At 43.2% G+C, this 8829-nt stretch overlaps 1 protein-coding gene across 1 annotated transcript in view; it reads right to left on the bottom strand.

Moving 5' to 3' along the window:
* The window catches only part of Itga9 (integrin, alpha 9), a gene marked incomplete at its 5' end in the record, with an annotated part of 332049 nt that overhangs the window by 96926 nt on the left and 226294 nt on the right, over window positions 1-8829 (bottom strand).

The raw sequence follows: 8829 nt of genomic DNA, 5'->3' as shown, positions 1-8829 counted from the left end.
GCCTTTTAGATAAGGGATACTAAACGTGTACATTCTTTATGTCTGGCCAATTATTAATCCTGGAATTGTGGGGTAAATTCCATAACTCCCACTATACTGTCAAGTAAAACAAAGCTTTAAGACTTTGGGCAATTCGTCAAAGTGGGCACCAATTGTCTGAAATCAGGATTTCAATCCATGTCAGCTTGACTTGGTTGGCCCAGAGACCATCCATGCTGACGGTGGACACCCTACCCAGGACCTAACTACACAGCCACACTCTGTCTTAGCACCATGCAGGTGGAAGACCGAAGCCTGCAGCTCAAGACACTGTTTATGCCAGGCAAGGAACTGTTTTATGCATGGCATTTTAAGCCACAAAACAGACCCTGGCCTGCATGAGGCTTCCAACCAGAAATAAAGAACTGGATTAGTGTCTCAGTGGCCTGGAAGATTCATCAATCCTCCTCAGCCCAGACAGAAATGGCAGTGTGATCACAAGTCAAGTGGTTTGGGCCTTTGCAGATGGCCAGGAAACCCCTTGCTTGCAGCCAGTGTGCCTGTCTATGGGTCCCAACCAGCAGCTCCCTTGTGAAGAAAATCCAACAGACTTTATAAGCGGAGACCTTTCTTTGGTATGAGGCTCAGAGTACGTGCTCTGCTCCATGACCTTATGAGGGAGGACTGAAAGCACTTCCCATATCTGTCTAGTTTGACAGACTCTGCTTCAAAGCTTGGATTTTCTGCTTATCTGGGGAGCTTGTTTCTTGTCTTAATTTGAGGCCTTCCTCCCAGTTCCCTCTGTGGCTCCATCCACTGCCTTCTCCTGTATCTGGAAACAAAAGGCAGACTCTTCACTGGAACTTTCTAGAAGGCGGCCTGTGGAGGAAAGAGCACCAACTCTGCATCTCCTTAGCATATGCTTTTTAACTGCCAAAAAATGACACCTGGAAAGAATTCTGTAAATATTATACTTAAACAGCACTGAAAGGCTCCAAGAAAAGGTCATGCGAACTTCTTGACCACAAAAGCTCTCACTTTTGTTGTCGAGGGACCTCAGTTCTACAAAAGGTTTCTGAGAAAAGAGATTAACATTCTATCTCCCATTGGTAAGTCATCCTATATCACTATCTCCAGTGAGTGGGGTTTAGCCCAGTCACTTCCAGCACTACTGGTCATGTCTTAGAGTTTTAAGTAGACACTTACGATGGCCACACAGCACTTATGGTTAGGATCTGGGGTGGAGAGAATGTATTTCTTTATTAATATGAGCAAGGGAGGAAGATTAGGATCACTCTGAGGAAAGAGAAGCTGATGGAGAGCACAACACTGTGACAACTTCTGGAGGTCCAACAGGGACTGTGGACAAAGCCAACCTTAGGTTTTCTGCAGTGGACATATTCTGTGTGTATTCGTGCTGGTTTCTGTTGCTTACCACTAAGAGGTAAAACAGGTACCCGACAGCATTCTGAAACCTTTGACAGAACCTAGCAGAGCACAGCAGGCTGAAGGGCCCCTCTGCTACATTCCCGAGGCCCAGTTTCCCTGATTGAGAGAGAGAAGCAGCCAGGGTGGCTCCAAGCATTAAAGGGGAGATGAAAGTGCTGACCAGAGGGTTTCAGGATGATACCTGCAGAAGTATGAACTGAGGTAGGGTCCTTTGTGGCCACCTGGACCTCGCTGAGGAGCAACCTGTATCTTTGGAAGCCTTAGAGCTGACTTTTGTCTTTAGGCCCTCAAGTCATGAAGGTGGCTTGAGCTCCTGTGCTTAGTATTGCTGGATATCAAATTCCATCCTCCTCCATCAATATTCAGAACTGTACTGCTAGGCCTTGGAAGGCCAAGGTTTCCACGAATAGCCAGCACTAACTTACCAGCTATGTGAGAAACCTTTAGACATGGAATTGCATAACAGACCCAGAGCCACAGCAGCCGTGGAATTCTAGACCCACCAGAAGGAATAATCAATGTCTTAATCAATAATCCATATTTTAAGCTGGTAGGTTTTGAGGCAACTTGTTATACAACAGCAAATCACTGATCAGTAGGCATGCCTGGAGTTGCTATGCAGATGTAGAAACAGAAACGCAGGGTCAGAGAGTGGAGCAAAGGAGGAAGAACAGGGGTCTATCTCACTTGGATGCAAGGCCACAGTCTTGACCCTCATGCCTTCTTCAGGAAGCCTGCAAAGCCACCCCACGTATTTTGGTCATAAGTACTGTGACTATATTCTCCATTTTCCTGGGACAATCCCACTTTATACCTAATGTGCTAAAGCCTAATTATTAGTAATGTCCTCATTCAGACCCCCAAAGTAGCCTAGTTTGACAGATTGTATGGTCACTCCTGAAATAAAGAATTAGTGACTCTATCTTTGATATTCAGACCTCAGATGTCTTCAAGAGGTTACTACAAAGCCAGGATGCTTTGCTTCTGCCCGCTGTTGAGATGACAGCCCCGAGAACCCAAGATCAAGACTCTTCCATATAAACCACACTCATGTGTTCAGCCTTCTTCATTATCTTTTATTGATTTCTAGTTGTTTTGGTAGGATATTTATTTCCTGACAAGATATCAGTTTGCTGATGTCAGCAATGAGGTTTGATCCTTAACTGTGAGACAGAATGACAAAAGGGCAAGTTTGCCATCAGACCAACGCTACCATTTACTACCTTTGTGCTCTGGAGAAATCAAATCCTTTCTGAGCTAAGTTGCAACCTCTGTAAAATGGAGATGTAGCATCAGGGTTAACATGAATGTCCCCTGAGATGACAGATGTGACTGTGTTTCAACTGTTCCTGTGGTGGAACAGGTGCGTTCCTCCCAGTACAACACTGGGAGGAACATTTGTGTGTGAAAATAAACCCAGAACAGGAAATACAACATTGTACTTGGTTTTCTCTATCATCAGAAAGAGGTCAGATAGAAACTTTTCCTCTTCCTCATGTCACAATGGGAGCCTCATCCAAGGTGTATTCTTTAGAAACATTAGATTCATACTCAACTCCAGACTTTTCAAAACTCATCTTCTCACAAAGATGTGCAGCATTTTCTACTACATAATGTTCTCAAATGAAGGATGCAGAGTGAAGGTTGGGAGGTGGGGCCTAGTGGGAGTTGTCTGGGCTAGAGAGGAGCAGAAGCCTTCATGAATGCTTCACTAGCTTTCTCTGGAGAACAGGTTAGCAATGGCGAAGAGTTCCAGCCCTTTCCTTCTGCATGCCCTTATGCTTTCTTCTATAAATAAAGCTGCCCAAGGCCTTTGCTAGCAGCATGTTCTGGGACTTTTCAGCCTCCAGAAGTATGAACCAAAATGAACCTCTTTCCTTTATAAATCATTGAGTCTCAGGTATTCTATGGTATAAATTCTAATTTGGTGGGGGTATTGGGAATCAAACTTAGGACCTCATGCTTGCCAGGCAGGTGCTGCGCCACTGAGCTATATCCCCAGCCAGGTATTCTATATAACAGAAAAGAGACTGCCCCTCCCCATATAAGGAGGCCCAAGGCCTTCTAAGATGATAGATTTTTTGTGAGGGGAATATTTGTGCAGTCCAGCTATAGTGAGTTCCAGTCCCACTCACTCTCTGCCAACCAGCTGGAAGAGAATGCTGCCCAAAGTGCTGCCAAGGAGCTCTCATTCTTCCTTATTCACATTCTCACATCATTTCCAAAGCAAGGATTTGCTTAGCTGGACCATTTAGACTCTGGTCCTCATGCCCTGGAAGAGGTTTTGAAGGAAAAAGTAATGCTCAGGGATGGTTTCCATGGTTTAGAGTCTGCCCTGGGACACTTAACAAAGGATCTTCCCATGTCTCAAGCTTCCTGGACTGGGGAATAAGTTAGGGGGTATGCTTACTAATTTACTGGGAAAAAAACCATCACTCTTCTTCAAAGCCAGATCTACATGCCAGGCCAGCACCAGCCTACAATGCCTCAGGTATGGGTCTAAATGAGTATATAATTCACTCCTCACAGAAAACCTATAAACTCAACATTATTAGGTCAATTTTATAGGTAAAAAAAACTGAGAACAGAGCAGAGATGTCATTGAACTCATCTAAGATCAAATATCTATGAAGTATTGGTAGACATGGGGGAAGATTTAAGTAAAAGTATGGTGACAAGACCTTATTCTGAGCCACTATGTGGTGCTGCTTCATAGACAAATTAAATCCTTAATGGTATCAGGCAAAAGTGGTCTGATGTACCCAAGTGCACAGGAAGCACACTAGTATGATTAGTGGTGAAGGGAATGGGGATAACATTGGCACTGACCTCTCAAGGAGCTTATAAGATCCTCAGTTCCCTCATGTATAAAACAGGATAATAGGGTTTCTCAACCTTGATACCTCAGGTGTTTTGGGCTGAACAGTTATTTGTTGTATGGGAAGCTTTCCTGTGTACTAAGGGTGTTTACCAGCATCCCTGGCTTCTATCCACCAGATGCTAGTAACATTGCTCTGTTGTAAAACTAAAAATTTCTCCTAGAATTGCCAAATGTCCTCCAGGGAACAAAATAGCCTCTCGTTTGAGATACACCAGGATAATCCTACTGCCTTGGTTACTTTTATCTCCTCACTGAGACAAAATACCTGATGCCTAAAATGAAGGAAGGAAAGATTTATTTAGCTTACAGTTTATGGAGGTCCATAATCAGCTGGCTCCAAGGCAGGGTGGCATGGCGAGGGGCAAAAGCTCAAGGCAGCAAAAGACAGCAAAAGCAACAAGAGCAAAAGGGGGAAAAGAAAGCTCTTTTCCTCCCTTATATTGTAAGCAGACTACCCCCAACCCACAGGGTGGGTATATACTCACACCATCTCTGCGCCCTCCTGTTGCACAGGATAAGGATGTTTACAAAATAAGGTCCCTGGCTCCCTGCTGAGCTGCTTAAACTTCTAAATTTCTCAAGTTCACACAACGTATCAACCATCACACCTACCTACTCTCAGAGGCTGTGGTAGATAGTTTGCAAAATTGGCCACCATTTTCTTTCCTTCCTGTGTCCACCCATCTCTGCAGTTTGACTTTGCAGCTATTCCCACCACAAGGTGGATTTTGATTTTTCCACCTTGAATTTGGGTAGGATTTATAACTTGCTCTCACCAGTTGAATGCAGCAGAAGTGATTCTATGCCTGTTCCAAGCCTAAGTCTAAGAGACCTTGGAACTTCTATTCACTTTCTTGGAAACCAGCTAAAAACACATGAGCCAGAGCTAGTTAGCTGAGGGATGACAACCACACAGTGTCAGTTACTCCCCGACCCCAGACAACAGCTGGGTTGCAGATGATCTGCCAGCTAAACACAGACACACGGGTGAGGTTAGACAGCAGCCAAGTCTGGCACAGGGCCAAAAATCTACCCAGCTGATGCCTGGAGTTATGAACAATAATAAATGGTTGTTGTATTACACCAATAAAATTTAAGGTGGTTTGTCACAATGGATAGAAATTTGCTGTGAAGTATAAAAGTATATTTGAGCTCTGTAGGGCACACCTAGCTTGTAGGAAGCACTCAGACAGGGGTAGCCAGGGGGGCAGTCACCCACCCATGTACTTTACAGAGCCTACTCAGTCAGCTAAGGGAAGCAGCAGCCTTGGCCTATCTGTGCATACTCTAATTCCTAAGATGTTAAAGTCAACCATCCTTTCTCCATTAATGTACCAGTGAGGGGCAGAACTGATACCAAAAGAGGAAAATATTAGTAAAAAGAAAACAGTGGAACAGTAAGTAGTACAGGCCTTTGTAGGCTCTGAGTGCTGAGATCACAGGAGTCCACCTACCGAACAGAAAGGAAGACAGGGCCTGGGGAGATGTGGAACGTGTACAAGAAACCCTGACACTGTCTCATTTCACTTTATCATTAGGTCCCCTGGAGACTGAGGAATGAACTTCTGAATACAGAAAAACATACCAGTTCAGAAGATGGATGCCAAAAAATGGACATCAGTTTTATTTATTGTCCCCAAATCTTCGAATACTTGACACTACTTCAAATAAAAAGAAACATATGAAGAACACAAACATAATAAAATCAAGGGAGGTGTTTCATAAACTCCTGCAAAGACACTTCTTTCCTTGCCTGCTGAAGGTGCAACCACTCCCAGAGAGCCTCTTCGGACAGAAAAGAGCTTGTTGGTAAAATTACCCCTTAACTAACTATTTGTAAATTATTAAAGCATATTTTTAAAATTTCAATTTCACTGAACTGTGTTAGGAAGTTTTTTTAAAAAAATTCAGTATGAATCATTTTGAAACAGAAGGAACTGTGATTAAAGTAAATCAATTCCTTATTTACCTTCTCTGAAGTCTGGGTTTTATTTTGTTTAGCTCAAAACTTCAACAACATAGCTAAATATTCTAACTTTTCAGACATTTTTACATTTAAATTTTCTTTTAATTACTATCCAGTTTCAAGAATAACCATCAGGAAGAAACAATGTCTACATTCGAACCCATACCCATCCTCCTTTCAGAGTACAAACTCCTACCTATCCATCTCTCTTTGGTATTTATAGTGTTCTTCCATTTATTAAAGGCTTACATTCCAATATACCCAGTGGATGCCTGAAACTGCAAATAGGAACAAACCCTGCACATTCTATGTATAGTACTCTTTCTATATGTCCTGCAGCACTATCACGGAGGACCACAGTGAATCTGCCCTTCTGGATTTTCCACACTGGTTCCTCCTTTGCATCACTACTCTAACACTTAGGACCGTAATTCTGTACAGTAAAGGTTACTTGAACATAAATACTGTGATACTGCCACATTTGGTTTGATAATCCAGATTGCTACTTCTGATGGATGGGTAGCAGAGACAGAGTGCATAAGCTGGACAAAGGGTGATTCACACTCTGGGTGAGATGGTGTGAGTTTTCATCACATTACTCAGAATGGCATATGCAATTTAAAGCTTATCAACTGTTTATTTCTGGAAATTTCCATTTGACATTATCAAACTACAGTTGACCATGGGTAACTAAAACCACAGAAAATGAAACCATGGATAAGGGGACACTTTTGCAGGCTGCTTTCCTTTTGTGCTTGGGAAAAATCCTCGCAAATTGATTATGGCTAGAGAAGAAGCTGACTGACGCTTCTCCTAAAATGGCATAAAACAATTACTGTTTGAGCTGATATTGTGGGAGGCTGAAGAAGAGTCAGAAATGGGTTTACCATATGCCTCAGATGCTCTGCCTCTCCCTCCTGACCCAGCTCTGATTTCAGCTATGTACTGTCTTCTGTAGACAGTCCCAGGGCACGTACACTCAACTGTACCCCTGGCCAGGGCAGGACCAACCTTTCGTTTGGAAAGTAGCCCTCAATCAACCGGAAATGGAGCTGGTGAATGAATATTCCTTCAGGCAAACATTTCTAGGTGACTTTCTATACACTTCTCAAAAGATCCCACCACCAACAGCAGTGACCTCCAAAACAGCCTCATGCTGGCTTCTCTTCCCTCTTTCTGGGACCACTACTCAACCACTTGCACCTATGCCTTCATTTCAGGCTTTGTAAATGTCAGGCACCATTTGTCCTTGAATCAATGAATCTTAGGAAAAGGAATAGTATGAAAAACAGCATTTTGGGAAGTCTGTCCAACTGAGAGGCACAGGAAAATGTTCAGAGTGAGCACATACGGAGGGGTATCCTAATGGCTTGAAGGGCCAGCAGGAAAGATTCTCACAGACAGTCTTCACAGAGCAGCCTGGGATGGGTGCAGGGGCCGGGAGGAAGCCAGAATGTAAAAATGAACTTGTCTAGGTCCTTCTTTTATAAAGTCAAGTTTCAAGTTTCACTTCCACCCTACATCTCCACTTTATCCCAAATGGCACACCCACCTCAGGGATACTGCTGTGCCAGCCACTGATTTTTCCATTTCCTGCTGCCCCATCCTGAAGGCCCCATCAGGAAGATAGAATAAATGACTTTGGAAAAAGGAGATACTACATGGGACCTGGCCCCACTAAAACATTCCTTTCTTCCAGATGAATAAATAGGAGAACTAAGTAGCAAGTGTGAGTTCACTCAGACTGGGCCAGAGGAAGTCTAGGAAATCTGGGTGAATCATGGCTTAAAAAAACCACCAAATGCTCAATATGCATACTCTTTCCTCTCATTGCTCAGTTAATTCATAAGACACACATAAAATAAATGGTTGCTGTATACTTCTAGCCAAGTAAAAGAAACTCCACTTCCCAAAGCCAAAACTAACACTGCACAGTGGAACTGGCTAGAAAACAGATACCATGCGCAGGTAGTGCAAGCACTTCATGGACCTGGAGCCAGGAAGGAAGGACTGGGAGGGAGTCTGTCCTCCCATACTGAGCAACACATTCAGGGAGGGTGAAGAGAGATGGAAATATTCTGACACCAAATTTGGTTTTCTTAAATAAGGACCAACAATTTTCATGCCATTTGGCTTTGTGATTCCAACAGACCATCTCCTTTACCAGGGGGCTGTTCTATGTGTGAAATATAAACTTCTAGGTCTTCTACAGCTTGAGCTTCTAGTCTCCTATAACACATTTCAAATTGAAACTTGGATCCATCCACTGGGTAATGATCACCAGCAGTGACAGAATGAGTAAATGCTTTTTTTTTTTTTTTGGTACCAAGAAATGAACTCAGGGCCTCACACTTGCCAGGCAGGCACTGTGCTGCTAAGCTACATCTCTGGTCCAGTAAATGCATTTTTATGGTGACAATTCTGGTCTTGATTAAACAGTGGCTATTTTCATGAAGTACAGTTTTGAGTTCTTTAGTTTGTTTTTGTTGTTTGGGGCCCTTTCCTCCTCAGAGTTAATTGTTCAGCGAGCATTTTATAATGACGAAGTCCATAA

The sequence above is a fragment of the Chinchilla lanigera genome, unplaced genomic scaffold (assembly GCF_000276665.1).
Source record: "Chinchilla lanigera isolate Chin_1 unplaced genomic scaffold, ChiLan1.0 scaffold00020, whole genome shotgun sequence".
Taxonomy (NCBI): Eukaryota; Metazoa; Chordata; class Mammalia; order Rodentia; family Chinchillidae; genus Chinchilla; species Chinchilla lanigera.
The sequence above is the reverse complement of the archived record's forward strand: the minus strand, read 5'-3'. Positions and strand labels throughout refer to the sequence as shown.